The 26,804-nt window shown below is 51.1% G+C and overlaps 1 long non-coding RNA gene across 1 annotated transcript in view; it reads right to left on the bottom strand.

The window, feature by feature from the left end:
* The window catches only part of LOC144761234 (uncharacterized), a 176,601-nt gene extending 150,079 nt beyond the window's left edge, over positions 1-26,522 (bottom strand). Inside the window, exon 1 of the long non-coding RNA XR_013595639.1 lies at positions 26,423-26,522. This is a non-coding gene — a long non-coding RNA (uncharacterized LOC144761234). The remainder of the gene's footprint in view (positions 1-26,422) is intronic.
* Between the last annotated feature and the right edge of the window lie 282 nt (positions 26,523-26,804).

Raw genomic sequence — 26,804 nt, 5'->3', positions numbered from 1 at the left:
TCTAATAGAGGACCAAGAGAAACTGATCAGTTTACAAGAATGGACAGAGTCATATGAAGAAGACCCTGACATAAAGGAAGTGAAGGAATACATCGCACAAGGATGGCCGGATAAAAGGAACATGAGAGCAAATCTCAAGCCGTACTTCGAAGTGCGGGAAGAACTGTCGATAGGAGACAAAGGGATCTTCACATACAGAGGGGACAAGGTGATTCCCCCAAGGACCCTCACCTCAAAACTAATGGACCTGCTACATGAGGGACACCTGGGCATAGGGAAACTCAAGGCACGCGCCAAACAAAATTACTGGTGGCCAGGCATGGACATAAGGGCTGAAAGGCATGTCAGAGAGTGTCCCCAATGTCAACGGGCGGACAAGACACTAAAACCATTGAGGCCAGCGATAGGAAAGTTTGACCCCCCTTCAAATCCGTGGGAGGAACTATCCATAGACATTTTGGGACCGGTCCTAGACGACCAAGGCACACAGAAATACGTGTGTGTGCTTATGGACCGATATTCTAAGTGGCCAGAATTGAAAATAGATGAAGCCATGGACACGGAGAATATTCTCAAGTTTCTGTCGGAGACTTTCACGAGGGAAGGAATACCAAAATCGATCTTGAGTGACAATGGGCCCCAGTTCACGTCAGAAAAGTGGAACAAGTTCATGCACAGAAATGGTGTCACTGTCAAACACACCTCAATCTATCATCCGGCCGGGAACGGTCTAGTGGAGAGATTTAACAGGGTAGTGATGGGAGCCATACAAGCGGCAATTTCAAGTGAACAGAACTGGGAGAAGGCGCTAGAGAACATGGTATGGGCCTACAGAATAACTCCTACTGGAACGGGGTATAGTCCATTTCAAATACTGAGAGGACGTGAACCCTTTACCCACGACAACAGAATTTGGAAGGAAAAGCTCATCACCAGTGAATGGTCCCCCGCAGTGGTGCGGGCCAACCTGGAGAAAGCACAGACAATTTACTGCAATCACTACAACAAACGAAGGAATGTCAAAGGCACTGGTCTGGAGCAAGGAGAGTGGGTAAGAGTAAGATTGGCCACCCTGCAGAAGAAGGGAGACAGCAAGTACAGCAAGCCGTTGCAAGTGGTGGAAGTGTACGACCGGGCCGCCTTACTAAGCGACGGGAACGTGTGGTCCCAAGACCGCATGGCCAGGTGCAATAAAGTTTTGGGCTGGGAACAACAGAACGCTGACTGGGAAGACAAAGGAGGCCCCGAAGTGGAGGAGAATCAAGCAGCTGCGGAACAGCAAGTTGGAGATAGAGCGGGAACGGAAAGTGGAGAAGAAGGAGAAAATGGAAGTCAAGGACTGGAATGGGACAGGCTGGAGAGAAGCACGCATGGAGGAAGTGGTGAGAATGAAGGGACAGTAAACCCTGAGACTCAGAGTCAAGAGTTAATGGAGAACCCAGTCAGGGTCACAAGGAGTGGAAGGCAGGTGGTAAGACCTTCCAGATACCGAGATTTTGAATTGGACAATGAACTGTAAGTGACTCTTCTTGTTTAATAAAAAGGGGGAGATATGTAGCATACGCATTCTAGTTGTTGCACGTCACGTAGGCGTGACGTGCGACGGCCATGAGAGAAGTTGCGCGCGCAGCTTAGGCAGAGCGCGCGAAGAGCTTAGAGCGATCGGAAGCGTCGGCCGGCGCTCCTCTGCACTTGTATAATTGAAATAAAGTTCTTTAATCTCCTATCAGCGCAGTGCCTTCATTTACATACGCTGATAACATTACACACTCCTGGCCTTTTAACCCACAAATCATTGCTATCAGGTATTTGAGCTTCAGTAGAAGCAACCTACACCTACAAGAGCCAGAATACATTTGCTTGTCACATCAAAGTACAGAAATACCTCCCTAGCTCGGTGTGCTTAACAACCCTTGACTTCCTGGTCGAAGACAAACAAATGAGGCCAAACCAAAGCAGCAGGGAGCACCTGAAGAATGAAGCTGCTATGGGGTGGGGGGTCCTGGTAAACTGTGCTCTACCTGTTTACTGATGCAAAAAGACTAGAAGGATGAATGAACAACCCCCAGGGGTGCGGGGTGGATGGCCCTAGCAGTTGAGGGGGCAGCAGACCTCGTGCTGTTCCACAGTGACAGAGCCACCAGCCTCGGGCCCACTCAACCCGATGTGGAATAGAGAGAGACGCCATCTTGGCTGTTGACCTCCTGCAGCAGCAAACGAAGCCGCTATGAACCCTGGGAAAGAGCGGACGTACATGGAGGCTAAGCACCAACAAAAGAAAGCAAAGTCAGGCGAAAAGAGCTTCCAGAGAGAGGAGCAGGTCTACTCGAGAACTCCCCAACCCGGAACGAGAGGAGGACACGGTTGTTTGCCCTGGATGCGCTGCGGGCGGTGCCAGAAGGTAAACAGTGAGGGCTCACTCTGTTCCACCCCGGAGGCCGGGCTCAGTGTTCTGAAGGGAGGGGGAGGGCAGCGCCACCTGCCGCCCCCACGCCGGCTGTGCTCCTGAGTGCTCTGCCCCCTCTTACCTGACATGTTTCTGGCTAGAGGACATCTCTCCTCCCAAAAGCACATTCACAGAAGAGATGTTGACGCAGAAAGGGCGCCCCAGGCGGTGTTTATTAATGTGGCTGGTTACTTAGGCACAGGAATCAAAGCACATCAAAGACACAGCATGGAGAGAGGCCTGCAAATCTCGCACGCTGCAAAAAGAACCGACATCGGTTGTGTCCGCGGTAGTGTTGGCAAACTGCAGTGAGTAGTTACCGGGTGGCACGTCTCCTTACTGCACCCGAGGCTGGAAAGATGGGCACAGCTGTGCCACCCTCCCCTGCGTTCGATTTGGACGTTTTCTACATCCTCCCCAGTGAACTGGGCAGTCTGTGAGAGCAGTGGAGATACGCCCCAATTTTGTGACATTCACTAGCAGAGAAAAGGGCTCTGGAGGCCCTGGGGATACCCCCGAAGTGTACCCTCCAGAGACAGCTGATGGTGTCTGTGCACCCCCATACCAGGCTACTGGGCATCCAAAGGGGGGTGACTGCAGAGCAGAAGTAGTTGACAAAGCAAGGACTCACTGGACGGTGCTGCATGGCTCAGTGAGTTGAACTCTGACAGCAGACCACCAGTTTGAATCCCAACAAAGGCGAAGAGGCGTTCACAGGGATGACACCTTAAGTCTGGATGATGTTTGACCTCGGATGAAGGACAGCCATGAAAGTGAACCGTGGCATTTTCGCATAAACTAAGGTCCAGTGTATTAATGATGAAAAAGTGGAATAATGAATAACCGTAGTTACCACTCACAGTTTTAAAGATGTGCAGGATTGGCACCGACCCCCACACATTATGGTTCTTGTCTTGTAAGGTACACAATCGTCACCTTCTTCGTTAGAAAGAAGCCTTACTAGATGTCTTATTATGATGGTTCTACCACCAAGGTGTGCGCCTCCGTTTCTATCTACCTCCTTCCCACTTATAGGGCGAAGACCAGGTGAAAACTAGAGGGACCCGTTCAAGTTCATCCATTGACCTTACTGGTGACAACACATAATTCTATGATGAAACCAAGCGCAGAAGGACATTGAATGCCCATTGCCCCAAGAAGTCTGAAGGATTGAGTATCTGTGTTAGTTCCGTTAAGTGAGTCTCGCGTACGATGCAGTTTCCCATAGAAAGAGATGAATCTGACAAAGAGATTACTAACGCCTCTGGTATAAGCTAAGGCTAGGCTAGAGGGGAGCCCCAGCTGGAGAGATCTGAATACCAGGATCAAGAGGTACTCTGCAAGCCCATAATCCTGGTTACTCCTTTCTTCCTCAGTTTTGAGTACCTCACGACAAGTGGATCCTTGCAGGTTTACTATTGTGATTTCAGACATGGAGGCCCTCACGCATGTCTACAGCAGAACATTTGACATCTAGTGAAAAACCTTGCGCAACCCTTGGGGACAATATGTTGTGATACCTCGAGTCGATGCACAGAAGAAAGCTTTGGAATCCACACTATAATTAAGGCACTGCGTATAATTAAGAGAGTGCGGCGAGCCCAGGAGGGATCGGCAGGTGCTACATACCCACGGTCTCTGCAGGAAGCCTAGAGGGGCTCAGCTGCGCGGTGGAAACCTAAGCAACCTCTGTCCCCAGCCGGCATCACAATGAGATTCAAGCTTCCCTCCCCAGGAGGCTGGCACCATGAGGAGTGGAAGCACAGGAGTAAACTTAATATCAAACGCATTGAGGGCATGCTGGTGTGTTATCAACGAGAAACGGCACAATGTAACTACTGCAATACCATGGTGTGGTAGAAACAGACAACTAAATGAATTGCCTAGAGCAGTGGTGCTTAACCTTTTGAGCTCTGTGGATCCCCAGTGAATCATTATTGGAACCCAGGGACCCCAGTGAATCATGAAAGGAATCTGTGGACCACCACTGAGTAATTACAGGGGCTCGACTTTCGAAGGCTTGAAGGGACAAATATCTAAAACCTACTGCACCCTCCAAGAGTCGAAACCCCTCATCCCACATATTTACCAAACAAGGTGAGGAAGGGGCTTGGGTAAGGACATACCCCCAAAGACTGGGAGCATTTGTGGGCGGCCATACGCATACCTTACGCAACATCCCCCAAAGGGAGTTGGTTTACCCATAGTATCTAACGACCGCCAGCCTCCAACACATGTACCCCAAAACTCCCAACCTCTGCTGCTGGTGCCACCAAGAGATTGGAACATTGACGCACATGTGGTGGGACTGTGAGCTTATGCAGACGTTCTAGAAAGAAATTCTGGGGCACATTAAAGCTATTCTGTTATACCCTATCCCAGCTGATCCTGCCTCAGTACTCCTTGGAATGCGCCCGACCGAGATGATGGGGATGACGAGCTCAGACTGGACACTTGCTTACCACATGACAGGAGTGGGTAAACAATGGATTGCTCTCTACTGGAAGAGAAAAGAGTCATTACCCTCATCCTTCTGGTTTCCCAAGATGTTGCAGACCCTAGCCATGGAACGCATTATTCACAATTTAGCGAACACCAACAAGAAATGTCCCCTCTTATGGCAGCCACTCATAGATTATACATTCTAAGCTTGGATGTTGTAGTCTCACACCACAAAGACTCAAGGCCCTTCAACTTTTTGAATTACATTATAATTAAGACCCCTCTTTAGCCATGGGGACTGGCAGTGTCAATGCACCACCCGTCCTACATCACCATTCCCCTCTCCACCTCTGCCTTCCTCCACTTCTCTCCCCCTCACCTCCCCCCCCGATAACTCCCAGTTCAGCATTCCCCAGCAGAGCATCTGCAGCCAATGCTTCAGCAGAGTCTTTTTGGGAGGCCGGCTGGCATGGACCAGGGTGGGAGGAGGGGCCTGGATCTGTTCTCTGTTTTTGCTTTTGCTCGGCCTACGGCGCCGTATGTACGTGCACTGTTTTCTATCGAAAACCAATAAAAAATCTGTTTATAAAAAAAGTCTAGTCCATTTCACCCACTCTTCCACATACTAAGATTTGCTTATTTCCTTTATTATTCATTAAGAAGCAATTTTGAACTGAAAATGTGCATGTAGGAAAGTATGGCAGTTAAAATATTGAATGACACACAAAAAAACAGACCCCAAAGACAATGATAGTGATTAGACGGAAAGGGAGTCTATGACGCCTAGCAAGGAGCTACATGGCCACGGGGAAAGGTTTGAGGGTCCTGACTCACTCTGTGAACTCTTCAGTTCCGTATGGCCTATGTTTATCACAGTGAGGCACTGAGAGAGAGGTGCAGAGAGAATGTCACAATGTTTCAAATTAACCTTGATACATCAGCCCTATGCCCAATTTCTCATATGCCCAGTGTTCAAGGTTGCTTAACTCAGTGGGTTTGACCTAAAGATTCTGAGACTTCAGTAGGATGGAGTAAAATCCAAAGACAAACCTAAACGTCCATCAGCCTAAATGAACAAGGTCCCACTTAATTTCAAAAGAGAAAGGTGTTCAAGTAGTAAACAACCAGAATGGGACCAAGTTCAGAATGAGAACGCTACGGTTGCCCATTCGCAGGGGATTACAGGTGCTGAAATAGGGATAGCCCCCAAAGTAGGGTCTCCGAGACAAGCATACGTCTAGGCCCTATATCTCACTCACGTGCATGGGGACATCCGCTGGACCATAGGTTCCGGAGATGAACCACAGGAGCTGGGGTACGAGCTTAGGACTCAACCACAACGTCAAACAATGATCTATGCAACAGTAATGGCTAAAGAGATATTTCCAACTTTTGCAACCACAGCCAATAGGATGCTCTGCAGAGAGCATAAGTGAGGAGAAAGCATGTCTGTGTCTCGCTGCTGCTTTAGAGGGGCTGATATGGGCTCCACGGTGATGCGTACAGTACTCAGTGGGCTGGGATGCGTCTCTTCAGGTCTCTGACCTCTGGTCACTCTGATGATTCCTGGGTCCGGGTCATCATGGCTCCTGGCCAGCTCATTTTGCCGGACAGCCTCTACACAGGCTACTCCACTCTAGCCTGTTGTTAAATCTGCTGGGGGTGGCAGGTCTAACTTCTCTAAACCTGGTGGGCAGTTTAGTTTCCTCTTCTTCAGGGCAGATCACAGCAGAATGTTTTCTCCAGAATCCTATGCTTCTTTCTGACCTTGAATAAAAAGGCAACTAGCAAGGCCCCTTCACTGCCCTATTATACCTGAGCTTGGGTAGTGGTGGGTAGTCAAGGCCAACTTAAGGTGAGGACTTTGTTCAAAATGTAAACATTCAGGACAGGAAATATCTTCCTAGGCTTTGTAGCAGGCGCAGAGCTGGTAGCGCCTGGTAAAGGAGTGTGGAGAGCATTCAGACTCCCTCAGCCAGGGCGGTAAGGAGTGTGGAGAGCACTCGGACTCCCTCAGCCAGGGTGGTAAGGAGTGTGGAGAGCACTCGGACTCCCTCAGCCAGGGTGGTAAGGAGTGTGTAGAGCACTCATACTCCCTCAACCAGGGCGAAGGAGTGTGGAGAGCACTTAGACTCTCTCAGCTAGGGCGGTAAGGAGTGTGGAGAGCACTCGGACGCCCTCAGCCAGGGCGGTAAGGAGTGTGGAGAGCACTCAGACTCCCTCAGCCAGGGTGGTAAGGAGTGTGTAGAGCACTCATACTCCCTCAACCAGGGCGAAGGAGTGTGGAGAGCACTTAGACTCTCTCAGCTAGGGCGGTAAGGAGTGTGGAGAGCACTCGGACGCCCTCAGCCAGGGCGTTAAGGAGTGTGGAGAGCACTCGGACTCCCTCAGCCAGGGTGGTAAGGAATGTGTGTAGAGCACTCATACTCCCTCAACCAGGGCGAAGGAGTGTGGAGAGCACTTAGACTCTCTCAGCTAGGGCGGTAAGGAGTGTGGAGAGCACTTGGACGCCCTCAGCCAGGGCGTTAAGGAATGTGGAGAGCACTCGGACTCCCTCAGCCAGGGCGTTAAGGAGTGTGGAGAGCACTCGGACTCCCTCAGCCAGGGCGTTAAGGAGTGTGGAGAGCACTCGGACTCCCTCAGCCAGGGTGGTAAGGAATGTGTGTAGAGCACTCATACTCCCTCAACCAGGGCGAAGGAGTGTGGAGAGCACTTAGACTCTCTCAGCTAGGGCGGTAAGGAGTGTGGAGAGCACTCGGACGCCCTCAGCCAGGGCGTTAAGGAGTGTGGAGAGCACTCGGACTCCCTCAGCCAGGGTGGTAAGGAATGTGTGTAGAGCACTCATACTCCCTCAACCAGGGCGAAGGAGTGTGGAGAGCACTTAGACTCTCTCAGCTAGGGCGGTAAGGAGTGTGGAGAGCACTCGGACTCCCTCAGCCAGGGTGGTAAGGAGTGTGGAGAGCACTCGGACTCCCTCAGCCAGGGTGGTAAGGAGTGTGGAGAGCACTCGGACTCCCTCAGCCAGGGTGGTAAGGAATGTGTGTAGAGCACTCATACTCCCTCAACCAGGGCGAAGGAGTGTGGAGAGCACTTAGACTCTCTCAGCTAGGGCGGTAAGGAGTGTGGAGAGCACTCGGACTCCCTCAGCCAGGGTGGTAAGGAGTGTGTAGAGCACTCATACTCCCTCAACCAGGGCAAAGGAGTGTGGAGAGCACTCGGACTCCCTCAGCCAGGGTGGTAAGGAATGTGTGTAGAGCACTCATACTCCCTCAACCAGGGCGAAGGAGTGTGGAGAGCACTTAGACTCTCTCAGCTAGGGCGGTAAGGAGTGTGGAGAGCACTCGGACTCCCTCAGCCAGGGTGGTAAGGAGTGTGTAGAGCACTCATACTCCCTCAACCAGGGCAAAGGAGTGTGGAGAGCACTCGGACTCCCTCAGCCAGGGTGGTAAGGAATGTGTGTAGAGCACTCATACTCCCTCAACCAGGGCGAAGGAGTGTGGAGAGCACTTAGACTCTCTCAGCTAGGGCGGTAAGGAGTGTGGAGAGCACTCGGACGCCCTCAGCCAGGGCGTTAAGGAGTGTGGAGAGCACTCGGACTCCCTCAGCCAGGGTGGTAAGGAATGTGTGTAGAGCACTCATACTCCCTCAACCAGGGCGAAGGAGTGTGGAGAGCACTTAGACTCTCTCAGCTAGGGCGGTAAGGAGTGTGGAGAGCACTCGGACTCCCTCAGCCAGGGTGGTAAGGAGTGTGTAGAGCACTCATACTCCCTCAACCAGGGCAAAGGAGTGTGGAGAGCACTCGGACTCCCTCAGCCAGGGTGGTAAGGAATGTGTGTAGAGCACTCATACTCCCTCAACCAGGGCGAAGGAGTGTGGAGAGCACTTAGACTCTCTCAGCTAGGGCGGTAAGGAGTGTGGAGAGCACTCGGACGCCCTCAGCCAGGGCGGTAAGGAGTGTGGAGAGCACTCAGACTCCCTCAGCCAGGGTGGTAAGGAGTGTGTAGAGCACTCATACTCCCTCAACCAGGGCAAAGGAGTGTGGAGAGCACTCGGACTCCCTCAGCCAGGGTGGTAAGGAATGTGTGTAGAGCATTCGTACTCCCTCAACCAGGGCGAAGGAGTGTGGAGAGCACTTAGACTCTCTCAGCTAGGGCGGTAAGGAGTGTGGAGAGCACTCGGACGCCCTCAGCCAGGGCGGTAAGGAGTGTGGAGAGCACTCAGACTCCCTCAGCCAGGGTGGTAAGGAGTGTGTAGAGCACTCATACTCCCTCAACCAGGGCGAAGGAGTGTGGAGAGCACTTAGACTCTCTCAGCTAGGGCGGTAAGGAGTGTGGAGAGCACTCGGACGCCCTCAGCCAGGGCGGTAAGGAGTGTGGAGAGCACTCAGACTCCCTCAGCCAGGGTGGTAAGGAGTGTGTAGAGCACTCATACTCCCTCAACCAGGGCAAAGGAGTGTGGAGAGCACTTGGACTCTCTCAGCTAGGGCGGTAAGGAGTGTGGAGAGCACTCATACTCCCTCAACCAGGGCAAAGGAGTGTGGAGAGCACTCGGACTCCCTCAGCCAGGGTGGTGCCAAGGACTAGCCAACAACCCTCAGCTGATGGACAATCCTGCAGCAAAATTTGACTTTAGCTCCCCTTGCTTGTTTAAAGGAAGAATATTTGTATTTATTTATTTATTTTATAGAGTTTTATATAGCGCGAACTTGACCCGAATTGGGTATTGGAGCACTTTACATAGCACCAGTTGCATTACAAGAGGACACATTCATATTTTGTTAGGCTGGGGGAGATTAAGTGATTTGCCCAGAATCACAGGATGTTCAGCGTCATTGCCGAGACTCGAACCCAGTTCCCTAGCTTCGAGGTCAACTGCCTTAGCCGTTAGACCTCCTCTCCCCAATAGGAATAAGATGTAGGTGCAGTTTTAGCGCACCCCAAATCCACACATCTTCCCTATCAGCGAACACTTCCATGTCCACGTGCTCTCAGTATGAATGCTGCAGGGGCCAGGGCGTGGCAACTCCTCGGCGCTGAGCACAACGTGATCTTCTCTGTGGGTGGATCTCAGAGTCAGGCAGCATGTGGAAAGTGGGTGCCTGAGGGTAAGAAGTGTGTTCCACGCCCCTGCCCCACCCATCACCAAACATCAATAGCGCCTCTGGGGCTGATCTCTTGGGCCTGCAGCACACACGTTGCCAAGTCCATGCAGAAGCACAACGTCCAAGAAAATCACAACTTTGTTCAGGCACATAATGTGCCCTTCATAGAACACAGTTCACCGTACACACTGCTTCTCAGTCACACCACACCGGTGGCATCTGCCAGCTGGCACACACAACAGGGTGTGAAAGTAATAACTAGTTATGAGGGACTTCATGTGTTCCCCAGGGGGACCAGTGAGAGTTGCTTATCCCTCCTAGTCCAGTAAGAGTGGGTGATAACCAACCCTGACTATGGAAATCCCACTGGCCCAGACTGGTTGAGAAGAAACTTCCTCCGGAAGTGTAACTCAAATACACCCCTGCTTCTGATCCCAAAGTGGGGAATTGAGGCCACCTGGTTTAGTGTAACCGGCACAGCCATAAGCTGCTGAGAGCTGGAGTGGACTCCACTTGCTTGTTCATTACTCTGGAAATAAGGAACCAGCAGCTCACCATGCAGCAAGGCCAAGACCTGTGTAGAAAATCAGCATCAAATCTGTACAGTGCAAGAGATGCTGCGGGGCTCACCAGAACTTGCAGGGGACACCTCCACTCTGCAAGGTATCAGACCTTTACATCTCTAATCACAGGATAATTAAAGAAAAGAAACCCAGGATGGGTGCAAGAGGGATGCACAGAATGAGAAGAGGCAGTGCCCCTCAGAGGGAGGTGGATAGATCTGGAAGAACCCCATGGAGATGAGCAGTGAAAGAACCCAGCACAATCTGGACCATAGCGGCGCCCCCGCTTATCTGGCTGACAACCTCACCATCTCTGGTGGCTTTCAGCACCTCGCTGCCCTGAGGCAATCAGACTGGAAGAAAACAAATGTTTAAACTAGGGCTTCTCTAGGTATGTAGCCAGTATCTGCAGCCCTGCATGCATTAGGATCGCCCCAATCTTCTATAAACATTTCTTTAAAGAACTTTGCATCTTTACAATCATTCGTTGACTGTATACTTCCATTTCACCCTGTTCCTCATCTGGTTTGCGCTGTAAAAATGCCACATACCTAGATTCTTGCATCTACAACTTCATGAGACGAGGTGTGTCTTACAAACTGGGTCAACTATGTCAACATCTACTCCCCACATGACTGCATGAGCCCTTTGGGATTCTTACTGTACCAAACAAGCACAACACAACCCTCTTCACACACACTGAGAGATATATTATTAGAATTTGTATTGTATCTAAAAAAAGACATTATAACAAATGTATTATTTTTCTATTGTTTGAGTAATAGTCTACGTTGGATCATTCACAGTTGTAGTGTCGTGTGATCATGTGCAGCAGGACCCTTGTGGTCCTTGCCAGACTCCTTACAAAGTCACGTAATTGGTTGGGAGGTATCTGGGTGTGTCTACTGTGATCAATAAAGTTTATGACGTAGAGCGTTCAGTTAACGATTGCATGACGAAGAAGAAAGCGGTGTATTACAGAGCTCCGTGTGTGGCCATTTGCCTGCTCCAGAGCTGGGGTGCCTGTGACAATAGTGAATTCGTCTGTGGTGCTTAGAGCTCTTGCATTGTAAGGTGTTGTTGGCAACAAAGCAAGCTACTCAATATAGCTCTAGTGTTTTAGTGCTTATTGCATCCTGTTAGTAAATAATAAAACGTGTTTCTTATAAAGCGCTTCACACTGAACCTCTGTCGTTTCTAAGAGCTGCAGGTAAGTAGGTACTCCTATTCCAAAATCAATGGTAGTCATTTTCCCCGCTTAGGAAGGCTAGAAGACTGGGTTGGCTTTGTCAGGGTTTGAACGTCTGACCTGCCCATCACACAAGATGGAAGCAGCAAATGTTTAACTCGCTGAGCTTTCTTACTGGTGTCTAGCCCTCGGTTTTCCTTTTAGAGAGCATTATTATTAGGTGCAACCGGCCCATTGGTTCAGTCTAATCCTTCGAATCCCACATCACATTAGGTTAATGACCGCAAGGTATATATTCGCAGTGACCACCGGGCCATTACTTACTCTGTTGAAACCCATTTCAGAACAGGATTCTTGTTGTGGATTTAGTAGCCAAGTTTCTAAGACCTGTAACTCATTCAGCCCATGATTCCTTGCACAGACTACATGAGCCTGAAGCAAGCGTAGGGTGAACTGAGGTCTCGTGCTTGATTTCATTGATGGTTGTACCTCGACCCGCTTGTCAATTGCTGGTAGCTTTCCCAAGTCACAGTACTGTGGTGACTCCTGAAGGTTCCTCGGTTTAGAAATGGTACAGGGCTCTGTGCTGACAGGCTGCGTTTACCCCAGCTTAAAGCCGGCCTGTGCAGGAGGTACAATTACACTGAGCTTTCCTACAGCATGTGTGTTTTACAAGTATATGTTCAGTGCCGCTCTCTGTAGCGCCTGGACCTTGTTTGTCATTTTGGTCTGAATCTCCAGCACATGGGAATTCTCCAGAGATACCCTTGCATCTAGGATAATCTTCTCCTGCCTTTAGAGAGTGATAATTGTTTATGTTGTTTCTAAATGCTTGTACAGAGTGGGTTTTTTGGCACGACGTGGGCACCTTTCGCTGTGTTTAGAGTCTGACAGTGGATGAGTGATGTTACTTTCCTATATGCATCTTTTACAAACTGTATTTTTATGTTTTGCTGTCACTTGTTTTTCATGGTGCAGCTGCTTTCCAGCTATGGATTTAGAATGCTTCATATCTGCACTAATTAATATTCTGCTGTGCAGCACATGAGCCCCTTGGCACTGTGAAGGTGCCAATTAGGAGCTGTGCTGGAAGCCCGCCCATGGGGGTTCCTCACACGCTGTCTCTCTCTGTTCTTATTAATGCTCTGCTGTAATTCAAGCAGCATGCCTTCAGGAGATATGTTACTGTCACCCTTTAGGTCCCATAGGGCCCCCATCCGCCACACAAGCATTGTGCCTGACACAAATTGTAAACTAGACAAGGCACTCAGGGTGGCACTGCAACACTCAGTATGCACACCGCGCTACTCTCAGCCCAGCATACTATAGCCCACAGTGTAACACTGCACGGCTCTCAGTGTGGCACTGCAACACTCAGTATGCACACCGCGCTACTCTCAGCCCAGCATACTATAGCCCACAGTGTAACTCTGCACGGCTCTCAGTGTGGCACTGCAACACTCAGTATGCACACCGCGCTACTCTCATCCCAGTATACTATAGCCCACAGTGTAACACTGCACGGCTCTCAGTGTGGCACTGCAACACTCAGTATGCACACCGCGCTACTCTCAGCCCAGCATACTATAGCCCACAGTGTAACACTGCACGGCTCTCAGTGTGGCACTGCAACACTCAGTATGCACACCGCGCTACTCTCAGCCCAGCATACTATAGCCCACAGTGTAACACTGCACGGCTCTCAGTGTGGCACTGCAACACTCAGTATGCACACCGCGCTACTCTCAGCCCAGCATACTATAGCCCACAGTGTAACACTGCACGGCTCTCAGTGTGGCACTGCAACACTCAGTATGCACACCGCGCTACTCTCAGCCCAGCATACTATAGCCCACAGTGTAACACTGCACGGCTCTCAGTGTGGCACTGCAACACTCAGTATGCACACCGCGCTACTCTCAGCCCAGCATACTATAGCCCACAGTGTAACTCTGCACGGCTCTCAGTGTGGCACTGCAACACTCAGTATGCACACCGCGCTACTCTCAGCCCAGCATACTATAGCCCACAGTGTAACTCTGCACGGCTCTCAGGGCGGCACTGCAACACTCAGTATGCACACCGCGCTACTCTCAGCCCAGCATACTATAGCCCACAGTGTAACACTGCACGGCTCTCAGTGTGGCACTGCAACACTCAGTATGCACACCACGCTACTCTCAGCCCAGCATACTATAGCCCACAGTGTAACTCTGCACGGCTCTCAGTGTGGCACTGGAACACTCAGTATGCACACCGCGCTACTCTCAGCCCAGCATACTATAGCCCACAGTGTAACACTGCACGGCTCTCAGTGTGGCACTGCAACGCTCAGTATGCACACTGCGCTACTCTCACCCCAGCATACTATAGCCCACAGTGTAACACTGCACGGCTCTCAGTGTGGCACTGCAACACTCAGTATGCACACCGCGCTACTCTCAGCCCAGCATACTATAGCCCACAGTGTAACACTGCACGGCTCTCAGTGTGGCACTGCAACACTCAGTATGCACACCGCGCTACTCTCAGCCCAGCATACTATAGCCCACAGTGTAACACTGCACGGCTCTCAGTGTGGCACTGCAACACTCAGTATGCACACCGCGCTACTCTCAGCCCAGCATACTATAGCCCACAGTGTAACACTGCACGGCTCTCAGTGTGGCACTGCAACACTCAGTATGCACACCGCGCTACTCTCAGCCCAGCATACTATAGCCCACAGTGTAACACTGCATGGCTCTCAGTGTGGCACTGCAACACTCAATATGCACACCGCGCTACTCTCAGCCCAGCATACTATAGCCCACAGTGTAACACTGCACGGCTCTCAGTGTGGCACTGCAACACTCAGTATGCACACCGCGCTACTCTCAGCCCAGCATACTATAGCCCACAGTGTAACACTGCACGGCTCTCAGTGTGACACTGCAACACTCAGTATGCACACACGCTACTCTCAGCCCAGCATACTATAGCCCACAGTGTAACACTGCACGGCTCTCAGTGTGGCACTGCAACACTCAGTATGCACACCGCGCTACTCTCAGCCCAGCATACTATAGCCCACAGTGTAACACTGCACGGCTCTCAGTGTGGCACTGCAACGCTCAGTATGCACACACGCTACTCTCAGCCCAGCATACTATAGCCCACAGTGTAACACTGCACGGCTCTCAGTGTGGCACTGCAACACTCAGTATGCACACACGCTACTCTCAGCCCAGCATACTATAGCCCACAGTGTAACACTGCACGGCTCTCAGTGTGGCACTGCAACGCTCAGTATGCACACTGCGCTACTCTCACCCCAGCATACTATAGCCCACAGTGTAACTCTGCACGGCTCTCAGTGTGGCACCGGAACACTCAGTATGCACACCGCGCTACTCTCAGCCCAGCATACTATAGCCCACAGTGTAACACTGCACGGCTCTCAGTGTGGCACTGCAGCACCCAGTATGCACACCGCGCTACTCTCAGCCCAGCATACTATAGCCCACAGTGTAACTCTGCACGGCTCTCAGTGTGGCACTGCAACACTCAGTATGCACACCGCGCTACTCTCATCCCAGTATACTATAGCCCACAGTGTAACTCTGCACGGCTCTCAGTGTGGCACTGGAACACTCAGTATGCACACCACGCTACTCTCAGCCCAGCATACTATAGCCCACAGTGTAACACTGCACGGCTCTCAGTGTGGCACTGCAGCACCCAGTATGCACACCGCGCTACTCTCAGCCCAGCATACTATAGCCCACAGTGTAACACTGCACGGCTCTCAGTGTGGCACTGCAGCACCCAGTATGCACACCGCGCTACTCTCAGCCCAGCATACTATAGCCCACAGTGTAACACTGCACGGCTCTCAGGGTGGCACTGCAACACTCAGTATGCACACCACGCTACTCTCAGCCCAGCATACTATAGCCCACAGTGTAACACTGCACGGCTCTCAGTGTGGCACTGCAACACTCAGTATGCACACCGCGCTACTCTCAGCCCAGCATACTATAGCCCACAGTGTAACACTGCACGGCTCTCAGTGTGGCACTGCAACGCTCAGTATGCACACACGCTACTCTCAGCCCAGCATACTATAGCCCACAGTGTAACACTGCACGGCTCTCAGTGTGGCACTGCAACACTCAGTATGCACACACGCTACTCTCAGCCCAGCATACTATAGCCCACAGTGTAACACTGCACGGCTCTCAGTGTGGCACTGCAACGCTCAGTATGCACACTGCGCTACTCTCACCCCAGCATACTATAGCCCACAGTGTAACTCTGCACGGCTCTCAGTGTGGCACTGGAACACTCAGTATGCACACCGCGCTACTCTCAGCCCAGCATACTATAGCCCACAGTGTAACACTGCACGGCTCTCAGTGTGGCACTGCAGCACCCAGTATGCACACCGCGCTACTCTCAGCCCAGCATACTATAGCCCACAGTGTAACTCTGCACGGCTCTCAGTGTGGCACTGCAACACTCAGTATGCACACCGCGCTACTCTCATCCCAGTATACTATAGCCCACAGTGTAACTCTGCACGGCTCTCAGTGTGGCACTGGAACACTCAGTATGCACACCACGCTACTCTCAGCCCAGCATACTATAGCCCACAGTGTAACACTGCACGGCTCTCAGTGTGGCACTGCAGCACCCAGTATGCACACCGCGCTACTCTCAGCCCAGCATACTATAGCCCACAGTGTAACTCTGCACGGCTCTCAGTGTGGCACTGCAACACTCAGTATGCACACCGCGCTACTCTCATCCCAGTATACTATAGCCCACAGTGTAACTCTGCACGGCTCTCAGTGTGGCACTGGAACACTCAGTATGCACACCACGCTACTCTCAGCCCAGCATACTATAGCCCACAGTGTAACACTGCACGGCTCTCAGTGTGACACTGCAACACTCAGTATGCACACTGCGCTACTCTCACCCCAGCATACTATAGCCCACAGTGTAACTCTGCACGGCTCTCAGTGTGGCACTGCAACACTCAGTATGCACACCGCGCTACTCTCATCCCAGTATACTATAGCCCACAGTGTAACTCTGCACGGCTCTCAGTGTGGCACTGGAACACTCAGTATGCACACCACGCTACTCTCAGCCCAGCATACTATAGCCCACAGTGTAACACTGCACGGCTCTCAGTGTGACACTGCAACACTCAGTATGCACACTGCGCTACTCTCACCCCAGCATACTATAGCCCACAGTGTAACACTGCACGGCTCTCAGTGTGGCACTACAACGCTCAGTATGCACACCGCGCTACTCTCAGCCCAGCATACTATAGCCCACAGTGTAACACTGCACGGCTCTCAGTGTGGCACTGCAGCACCCAGTATGCACACCGCGCTACTCTCAGCCCAGCATACTATAGCCCACAGTGTAACTCTGCACGGCTCTCAGTGTGGCACTGCAACACTCAGTATGCACACCACGCTACTCTCAGCCCAGCATACTATAGCCCACAGTGTAACACTGCACGGCTCTCAGTGTGGCACTGCAACGCTCAGTATGCACACTGCGCTACTCTCACCCCAGCATACTATAGCCCACAGTGTAACTCTGCACGGCTCTCAGTGTGGCACTGGAACACTCAGTATGCACACCACGCTACTCTCAGCCCAGCATACTATAGCCCACAGTGTAACACTGCACGGCTCTCAGTGTGGCACTGCAACACTCAGTATGCACACCACGCTACTCTCAGCCCAGCATACTATAGCCCACAGTGTAACACTGCACGGCTCTCAGTGTGGCACTGCAACGCTCAGTATGCACACTGCGCTACTCTCACCCCAGCATACTATAGCCCACAGTGTAACTCTGCACGGCTCTCAGTGTGGCACTGGAACACTCAGTATGCACACCACGCTACTCTCAGCCCAGCATACTATAGCCCACAGTGTAACACTGCACGGCTCTCAGTGTGGCACTGCAACGCTCAGTATGCACACTGCGCTACTCTCACCCCAGCATACTATAGCCCACAGTGTAACTCTGCACGGCTCTCAGTGTGGCACTGGAACACTCAGTATGCACACCGCGCTACTCTCAGCCCAGCATACTATAGCCCACAGTGTAACACTGCACGGCTCTCAGTGTGGCACTGCAGCACCCAGTATGCACACCGCGCTACTCTCAGCCCAGCATACTATAGCCCACAGTGTAACTCTGCACGGCTCTCAGTGTGGCACTGCAACACTCAGTATGCACACCGCGCTACTCTCATCCCAGTATACTATAGCCCACAGTGTAACTCTGCACGGCTCTCAGTGTGGCACTGGAACACTCAGTATGCACACCACGCTACTCTCAGCCCAGCATACTATAGCCCACAGTGTAACACTGCACGGCTCTCAGTGTGGCACTGCAGCACCCAGTATGCACACCGCGCTACTCTCAGCCCAGCATACTATAGCCCACAGTGTAACTCTGCACGGCTCTCAGTGTGGCACTGCAACACTCAGTATGCACACCGCGCTACTCTCATCCCAGTATACTATAGCCCACAGTGTAACTCTGCACGGCTCTCAGTGTGGCACTGGAACACTCAGTATGCACACCACGCTACTCTCAGCCCAGCATACTATAGCCCACAGTGTAACACTGCACGGCTCTCAGTGTGACACTGCAACACTCAGTATGCACACTGCGCTACTCTCACCCCAGCATACTATAGCCCACAGTGTAACTCTGCACGGCTCTCAGTGTGGCACTGCAACACTCAGTATGCACACCGCGCTACTCTCATCCCAGTATACTATAGCCCACAGTGTAACTCTGCACGGCTCTCAGTGTGGCACTGGAACACTCAGTATGCACACCACGCTACTCTCAGCCCAGCATACTATAGCCCACAGTGTAACACTGCACGGCTCTCAGTGTGGCACTGCAACACTCAGTATGCACACCGCGCTACTCTCAGCCCAGCATACTATAGCCCACAGTGTAACACTGCACGGCTCTCAGTGTGGCACTGCAACACTCAGTATGCACACCGCGCTACTCTCAGCCCAGCATACTATAGCCCACAGTGTAACACTGCACGGCTCTCAGTGTGACACTGCAACACTCAGTATGCACACCGCGCTACTCTCAGCCCAGCATACTATAGCCCACAGTGTAACACTGCACGGCTCTCAGTGTGGCACTGCAGCACCCAGTATGCACACCGCGCTACTCTCAGCCCAGCATACTATAGCCCACAGTGTAACTCTGCACGGCTCTCAGTGTGGCACTGCAACACTCAGTATGCACACCACGCTACTCTCAGCCCAGCATACTATAGCCCACAGTGTAACACTGCACGGCTCTCAGTGTGGCACTGCAACGCTCAGTATGCACACTGCGCTACTCTCACCCCAGCATACTATAGCCCACAGTGTAACTCTGCACGGCTCTCAGTGTGGCACTGGAACACTCAGTATGCACACCACGCTACTCTCAGCCCAGCATACTATAGCCCACAGTGTAACACTGCACGGCTCTCAGTGTGGCACTGCAACACTCAGTATGCACACCGCGCTACTCTCAGCCCAGTATACTATAGCCCACAGTGTAACACTGCACGGCTCTCAGTGTGGCACTGCAGCACTCAGTATGCACACCGCGCTACTCTCAGTCCAGTATACTATAGCCCACAGCGTAACACTGCACAGCTCTTGGTGTAACAGTGAAAGATTCGGTAGTCAGAGTGGGCATTTCTCAGTCTACCATTTCACAGCCCCTAGTGTAACCATGCATGACCTCAGTGTGGCAATGCAACACTTGATATATATGCACACTGCACTGCTGTCAACCCGCTATCCCGTAGCACTCAGTGCAACAGTATGGCACTGCAACATTATGTACACACACCACGCTACTCTCAGCTTACTATCCCATAGCCCTCAGTGTAACACTGCACAGATTTTGGTGTGACACTGCAACACTTGGTATACACACCATGCTACGCTCAGCCTACCATCCCACAGCCCTCAGTGTAATATTGCACGGAAATTGGCGTGACACTCCAACACTCAGTGTACACTACACGCGGCAGTCAGCCTACGATTCCATAGCCCTCGGTGTAACGCTGCACGTCACTTCGTGTGAGGGTGGCACTGCAACAGGCAGTATGCACACCACACAACTCTGAACCTCCCGTCCCACAGCCCTCAGTGTAACACTGGGCGGCTCTTTGTGTGACACAAAAAAACTTGGTAAACACACTGCACGACCCTCAACCTACCATCCCAAAGCCCTCAGTCTAACACTGCACGGTTGTTGGTGTGACACTGCAACACTCAGTATACACACCATTCTACTCTCAGCCTATCATCCCACAGCTCTCAATGTAACACTGCACAGCTCTCAGTGTGAGTGTGGCCCTGCAACAGTCAGTATACACACATCTCTTGGTATAACAATGCAATTCTTGGTATACACACTACACTACTTTCAAACTACCATCCCACAGCCCTCCGTGTAACACTGCACAGCTCTTAGTGTGACACTGTAACACTCAGTATGCACACTGCACTAATCTCAGCCCACCATCCCATATTCCACAGTGTAACACTGCATGACCTTTGGTATGGCAGTGAAGATTCAGTGGACACAGTGGGCATCTCTCAGCCTACCATCCCATAGCCCTCTGTGTAACACTGAACGGCTCTCAGTGTGACACTGCAACACTCGGTATGCACACCACGCTACTCTCAACCTACCATCCCACAGCGTAACACTGCACTACTCTTGGTGTGACAGTGAAAGATTCAGTAGACAAAGTGGGCATCTCTAAGTCTACCCACAGCCCCCAGTGTAACACTGCATGATCTCAGTGTGGCAATGCAACACTCGATAAACACACCGCACTGCTGTCAACCCACCATCCCATAGCCCTCAGTGTAACACTGCACGGCTCTCAGTGTGGCACTGCAACACTCAGTATGCACACCATGCTACTCTCAGTCCAGTATACTATAGCCCACAGTGTAACACTGCACGGCTCTCAGTGTGGCACTGCAACACTCAGTATGCACACCGCGCTACTCTCAGCCCAGTATACTATAGCCCACAGTGTAACACTGCACGGCTCTCAGTGTGACACTGCAGCCCTCAGTATGCACACCGCGCTACTCTCAGCCCAGCATACTATAGCCCACAGTGTAACACTGCACGGCTCTCAGTGTGGCACTGCAACCCTCAGTATGCACACCGCGCTACTCTCATCCCAGTATACTATAGCCCACAGTGTAACACTGCACGGCTCTCACTGTGACACTGCAGCCCTCAGTATGCACACCGCGCTACTCTCAGCCCAGCATACTATAGCCCACAGTGTAACACTGCACGGCTCTCAGTGTGGCACTGCAACACTCAGTATGCACACCATGCTACTCTCAGTCCAGTATACTATAGCCCACAGTGTAACACTGCACGGCTCTCAGTGTGGCACTGCAGCACTCAGTATGCACACCGCGCTACTCTCAGTCCAGTATACTATAGCCCACAGCGTAACACTGCACAGCTCTTGGTGTAACAGTGAAAGATTCGGTAGTCAGAGTGGGCATTTCTCAGTCTACCATTTCACAGCCCCTAGTGTAACCATGCATGACGTCAGTGTGGCAATGCAACACTTGATATATATACACACTGCACTGCTGTCAACCCGCTATCCCGTAGCACTCAGTGTAACAGTATGGCACTGCAACATTATGTACACACACCACGCTACTCTCAGCTTACTATCCCATAGCCCTCAGTGTAACACTGCACAGATTTTGGTGTGACACTGCAACATTTGGTATACACACCATGCTACGCTCAGCCTACCATCCCACAGCCCTCAGTGTAATATTGCACGGAAATTGGCGTGACACTCCAACACTCAGTGTACACTACACGCGGCTGTCAGCCTACGATTCCATAGCCCTCGGTGTAACGCTGCACGTCACTTCGTGTGAGGGTGGCACTGCAACAGGCAGTATGCACACCACACAACTCTGAACCTCCCGTCCCACAGCCCTCAGTGTAACACTGGGCTGCTCTTTGTGTGACACAAAAAAACTTGGTAAACACACTGCACGACCCTCAACCTACCATCCCAAAGCCCTCAGTCTAACACTGCACGGTTGTTGGTGTGACACTGCAACACTCAGTATACACACCATTCTACTCTCAGCCTATCATCCCACAGCTCTCAATGTAACACTGCACAGCTCTCAGTGTGAGTGTGGCCCTGCAACAGTCAGTATACACACATCTCTTGGTATAACAATGCAATTCTTGGTATACACACTACACTACTTTCAAACTACGTCCCACAGCCCTCCGTGTAACACTGCACAGCTCTTAGTGTGACACTGTAACACTCAGTATGCACACTGCACTAATCTCAGCCCACCATCCCATATTCCACAGTGTAACACTGCATGACCTTTGGTGTGGCAGTGAAGATTCAGTGGACACAGTGGGCATCTCTCAGCCTACCATCCCATAGCCCTCTGTGTAACACTGAACGGCTCTCAGTGTGACACTGCAACACTCGGTATGCACACCACGCTACTCTCAACCTACCATCCCACAGCGTAACACTGCACTACTCTTGGTGTGACAGTGAAAGATTCAGTAGACAAAGTGGCATCTCTAAGTCCACCCACTGCCCCCAGTGTAACACTGCATGATCTCAGTGTGGCAATGCAACACTCGATAAACACACCGCACTGCTGTCAACCCACCATCCCATAGCCCTCAGTGTAACACTGCACGGCTCTCAGTGTGGCACTGCAACACTCAGTATGCACACCATGCTACTCTCAGTCCAGTATACTATAGCCCACAGTGTAACACTGCACGGCTCTCAGTGTGGCACTGCAACACTCAGTATGCACACCGCGCTACTCTCAGCCCAGTATACTATAGCCCACAGTGTAACACTGCACGGCTCTCAGTGTGGCACTGCAGCACTCAGTATGCACACCGCGCTACTCTCAGTCCAGTATACTATAGCCCACAGCGTAACACTGCACAGCTCTTGGTGTAACAGTGAAAGATTCGGTAGTCAGAGTGGGCATTTCTCAGTCTACCATTTCACAGCCCCTAGTGTAACCATGCATGACCTCAGTGTGGCAATGCAACACTTGATATATTTACACACTGCACTGCTGTCAACCCGCTATCCCGTAGCACTCAGTGTAACAGTATGGCACTGCAACATTATGTACACACACCACGCTACTCTCAGCTTACTATCCCATAGCCCTCAGTGTAACACTGCACAGATTTTGGTGTGACACTGCAACACTTGGTATACACACCATGCTACGCTCAACCTACCATCCCACAGCCCTCAGTGTAATATTGCACGGAAATTGGCGTGACACTCCAACACTCAGTGTACACTACACGCGGCTGTCAGCCTACGATTCCATAGCCCTCGGTGTAACGCTGCACGTCACTTCGTGTGAGGGTGGCACTGCAACAGGCAGTATGCACACCACACAACTCTGAACCTCCCGTCCCACAGCCCTCAGTGTAACACTGGGCGGCTCTTTGTGTGACACAAAAAAACTTGGTAAACACACTGCACGACCCTCAACCTACCATCCCAAAGCCCTCAGTCTAACACTGCACGGTTGTTGGTGTGACACTGCAACACTCAGTATACACACCATTCTACTCTCAGCCTATCATCCCACAGCTCTCAATGTAACACTGCACAGCTCTCAGTGTGAGTGAGGCCCTGCAACAGTCAGTATACACACATCTCTTGGTATAACAATGCAATTCTTGGTATACACACTACACTACTGTCAAACTACCGTCCCACAGCCCTCCGTGTAACACTGCACAGCTCTTAGTGTGACACTGTAACACTCAGTATGCACACTGCACTAATCTCAGCCCACCATCCCATATTCCACAGTGTAACACTGCATGACCTTTGGTGTGGCAGTGAAGATTCAGTGGACACAGTGGGCATCTCTCAGCCTACCATCCCATAGCCCTCTGTGTAACACTGAACGGCTCTCAGTGTGACACTGCAACACTCGGTATGCACACCACGTTACTCTCAACCTACCATCCCACAGCGTAACACTGCACTACTCTTGGTGTGACAGTGAAAGATTCAGTAGACAAAGTGGGCATCTCTAAGTCTACCCACAGCCCCCAGTGTAACACTGCATGATCTCAGTGTGGCAATGCAACACTCGATAAACACACCGCACTGCTGTCAACCCACCATCCCATAGCCCTCAGTGTAACACTGCACGGCTCTCAGTGTGGCACTGCAACACTCAGTATGCACACCATGCTACTCTCAGTCCAGTATACTATAGCCCACAGTGTAACACTGCACGGCTCTCAGTGTGGCACTGCAACACTCAGTATGCACACCGCGCTACTCTCAGCCCAGTATACTATAGCCCACAGTGTAACACTGCACGGCTCTCAGTGTGGCACTGCAGCACTCAGTATGCACACCGCGCTACTCTCAGTCCAGTATACTATAGCCCACAGCGTAACACTGCACAGCTCTTGGTGTAACAGTGAAAGATTCGGTAGTCAGAGTGGGCATTTCTCAGTCTACCATTTCACAGCCCCTAGTGTAACCATGCATGACCTCAGTGTGGCAATGCAACACTTGATATATATACACACTGCACTGCTGTCAACCCGCTATCCCGTAGCACTCAGTGTAACAGTATGGCACTGCAACATTATGTACACACACCACGCTACTCTCAGCTTACTATCCCATAGCCCTCAGTGTAACACTGCACAGATTTTGGTGTGACACTGCAACACTTGGTATACACACCATGCTACGCTCAGCCTACCATCCCACAGCCCTCAGTGTAATATTGCACGGAAATTGGCGTGACACTCCAACACTCAGTGTACACTACACGCGGCTGTCAGCCTACGATTCCATAGCCCTCGGTGTAACGCTGCACGTCACTTCGTGTGAGGGTGGCACTGCAACAGGCAGTATGCACACCACACAACTCTGAACCTCCCGTCCCACAGCCCTCAGTGTAACACTGGGCGGCTCTTTGTGTGACACAAAAAAACTTGGTAAACACACTGCACGACCCTCAACCTACCATCCCAAAGCCCTCAGTCTAACACTGCACGGTTGTTGGTGTGACACTGCAACACTCAGTATACACACCATTCTACTCTCAGCCTATCATCCCACAGCTCTCAATGTAACACTGCACAGCTCTCAGTGTGAGTGTGGCCCTGCAACAGTCAGTATACACACATCTCTTGGTATAACAATGCAATTCTTGGTATACACACTACACTACTGTCAAACTACCGTCCCACAGCCCTCCGTGTAACACTGCACAGCTCTTAGTGTGACACTGTAACACTCAGTATGCACACTGCACTAATCTCAGCCCACCATCCCATATTCCACAGTGTAACACTGCATGACCTTTGGTGTGGCAGTGAAGATTCAGTGGACACAGTGGGCATCTCTCAGCCTACCATCCCATAGCCCTCTGTGTAACACTGAACGGCTCTCAGTGTGACACTGCAACACTCGGTATGCACACCACGTTACTCTCAACCTACCATCCCACAGCGTAACACTGCACTACTCTTGGTGTGACAGTGAAAGATTCAGTAGACAAAGTGGGCATCTCTAAGTCTACCCACAGCCCCCAGTGTAACACTGCATGATCTCAGTGTGGCAATGCAACACTCGATAAACACACCGCACTGCTGTCAACCCACCATCCCATAGCCCTCAGTGTAACACTGCACGTCTCTCAATCAATCAATCCGTCAATCAGGGATTTGCACTGCAACACTTGGTTTTCACACCCTGCTACTCTCAGTCTATCATCCCATAGCTCACATACACTACTCTCAACCTACCATTCCACAGCCCTCAGTGTAACACTGCACATCTCTCAATCAATCAATCAATCCGTCAATCAGGGATTTGTGAAGCATGCCCGATGAAGCACCTAAGAGCCCTTAATTAAGTCTCTTGTTTTTCAGATTTTTCCTGCCTGCTCACTTATTCAATTGAGCGCATACACCCCTAGCAATTTGCCAGCGGGTCCACAGGGGATCAGGATAGGGTGCGCCTTTTAGGGGGCCCACACCTTCCGTCTACCTGTCTTTTGGTCCTGAGGAATACCGGGCACTCGCCCATTGGTAGAAACATGTCGACCAATTCACACCAACACATATAGAGATGCCTTGGTCGTAACTTGCCTACCAGCATCTCGCCACTATTTATTTTTTAACATTGTTCAGTTGCTCCATAATAAAAATTATATTCTCGAGTTAAACCAGGACAATTTTTAACACAAATTTTTTTGCACTTACAGTCACAACCCGCTCCACTGTAGTTCAGGTGTCGAAGCACACCTTGGTGACGCTAGGCCACCAGGGTGGACCCCGATGATGAAGCATGTCACCGCTAGGCTGGTGAGTTAGGGGTTTTAAATAAAAGGATACACTTTTCGTTTATGCCAAAGGGTCCACCCTCCATAGAATTTCTCTAATTTTCTGTTGGGGATACTCCTTCTTTTGTTTCATAAAATTCCTACAAGGGGAATAGGAGTAATCTTCGTCTCACTTGCTAGTGGACAATCCCTTACTCTCTTTTTGATTTCAATAAGAATGCTACTCACCTGGGGGGGGTCGTGCAGCTCAGATTCAGCCAAAGAGCCAAGTCTTGAGGTTCTTCCTGAATGTGTGCAGAGTGAGGGAACATCTGATGTTGAGCGGGAGTTTGTTCCAGGTCTTTGCTGCGATGTAGGAGTAGTATAGGAAGTAGTGGTCCCAGTACAGCTGTATTTCAAAAGTAGTTTCAAAAACAATATCAAAGAACAAATAACAAGAAGAACTACTTTGTGCTAGAGTGTTGTTTATTCACACTTAGCACCTGGAAATTATTAGTTTAAACAAACAATGTATATACAGCATTTGAATAAAAGACGTTGGTGTGCCCAACTCGGTGGGGTGGAGGGGAGGAAAGTGACTTGAGTGAGGTAGTGAGGCAAGTGAGATAGA

The sequence above is a fragment of the Lissotriton helveticus genome, chromosome 6 (genome assembly GCF_964261635.1).
Source record: "Lissotriton helveticus chromosome 6, aLisHel1.1, whole genome shotgun sequence".
In the NCBI taxonomy this organism is placed as follows: Eukaryota; Metazoa; Chordata; class Amphibia; order Caudata; family Salamandridae; genus Lissotriton; species Lissotriton helveticus.
This window is presented reverse-complemented; position numbering and strand designations above follow the sequence as displayed.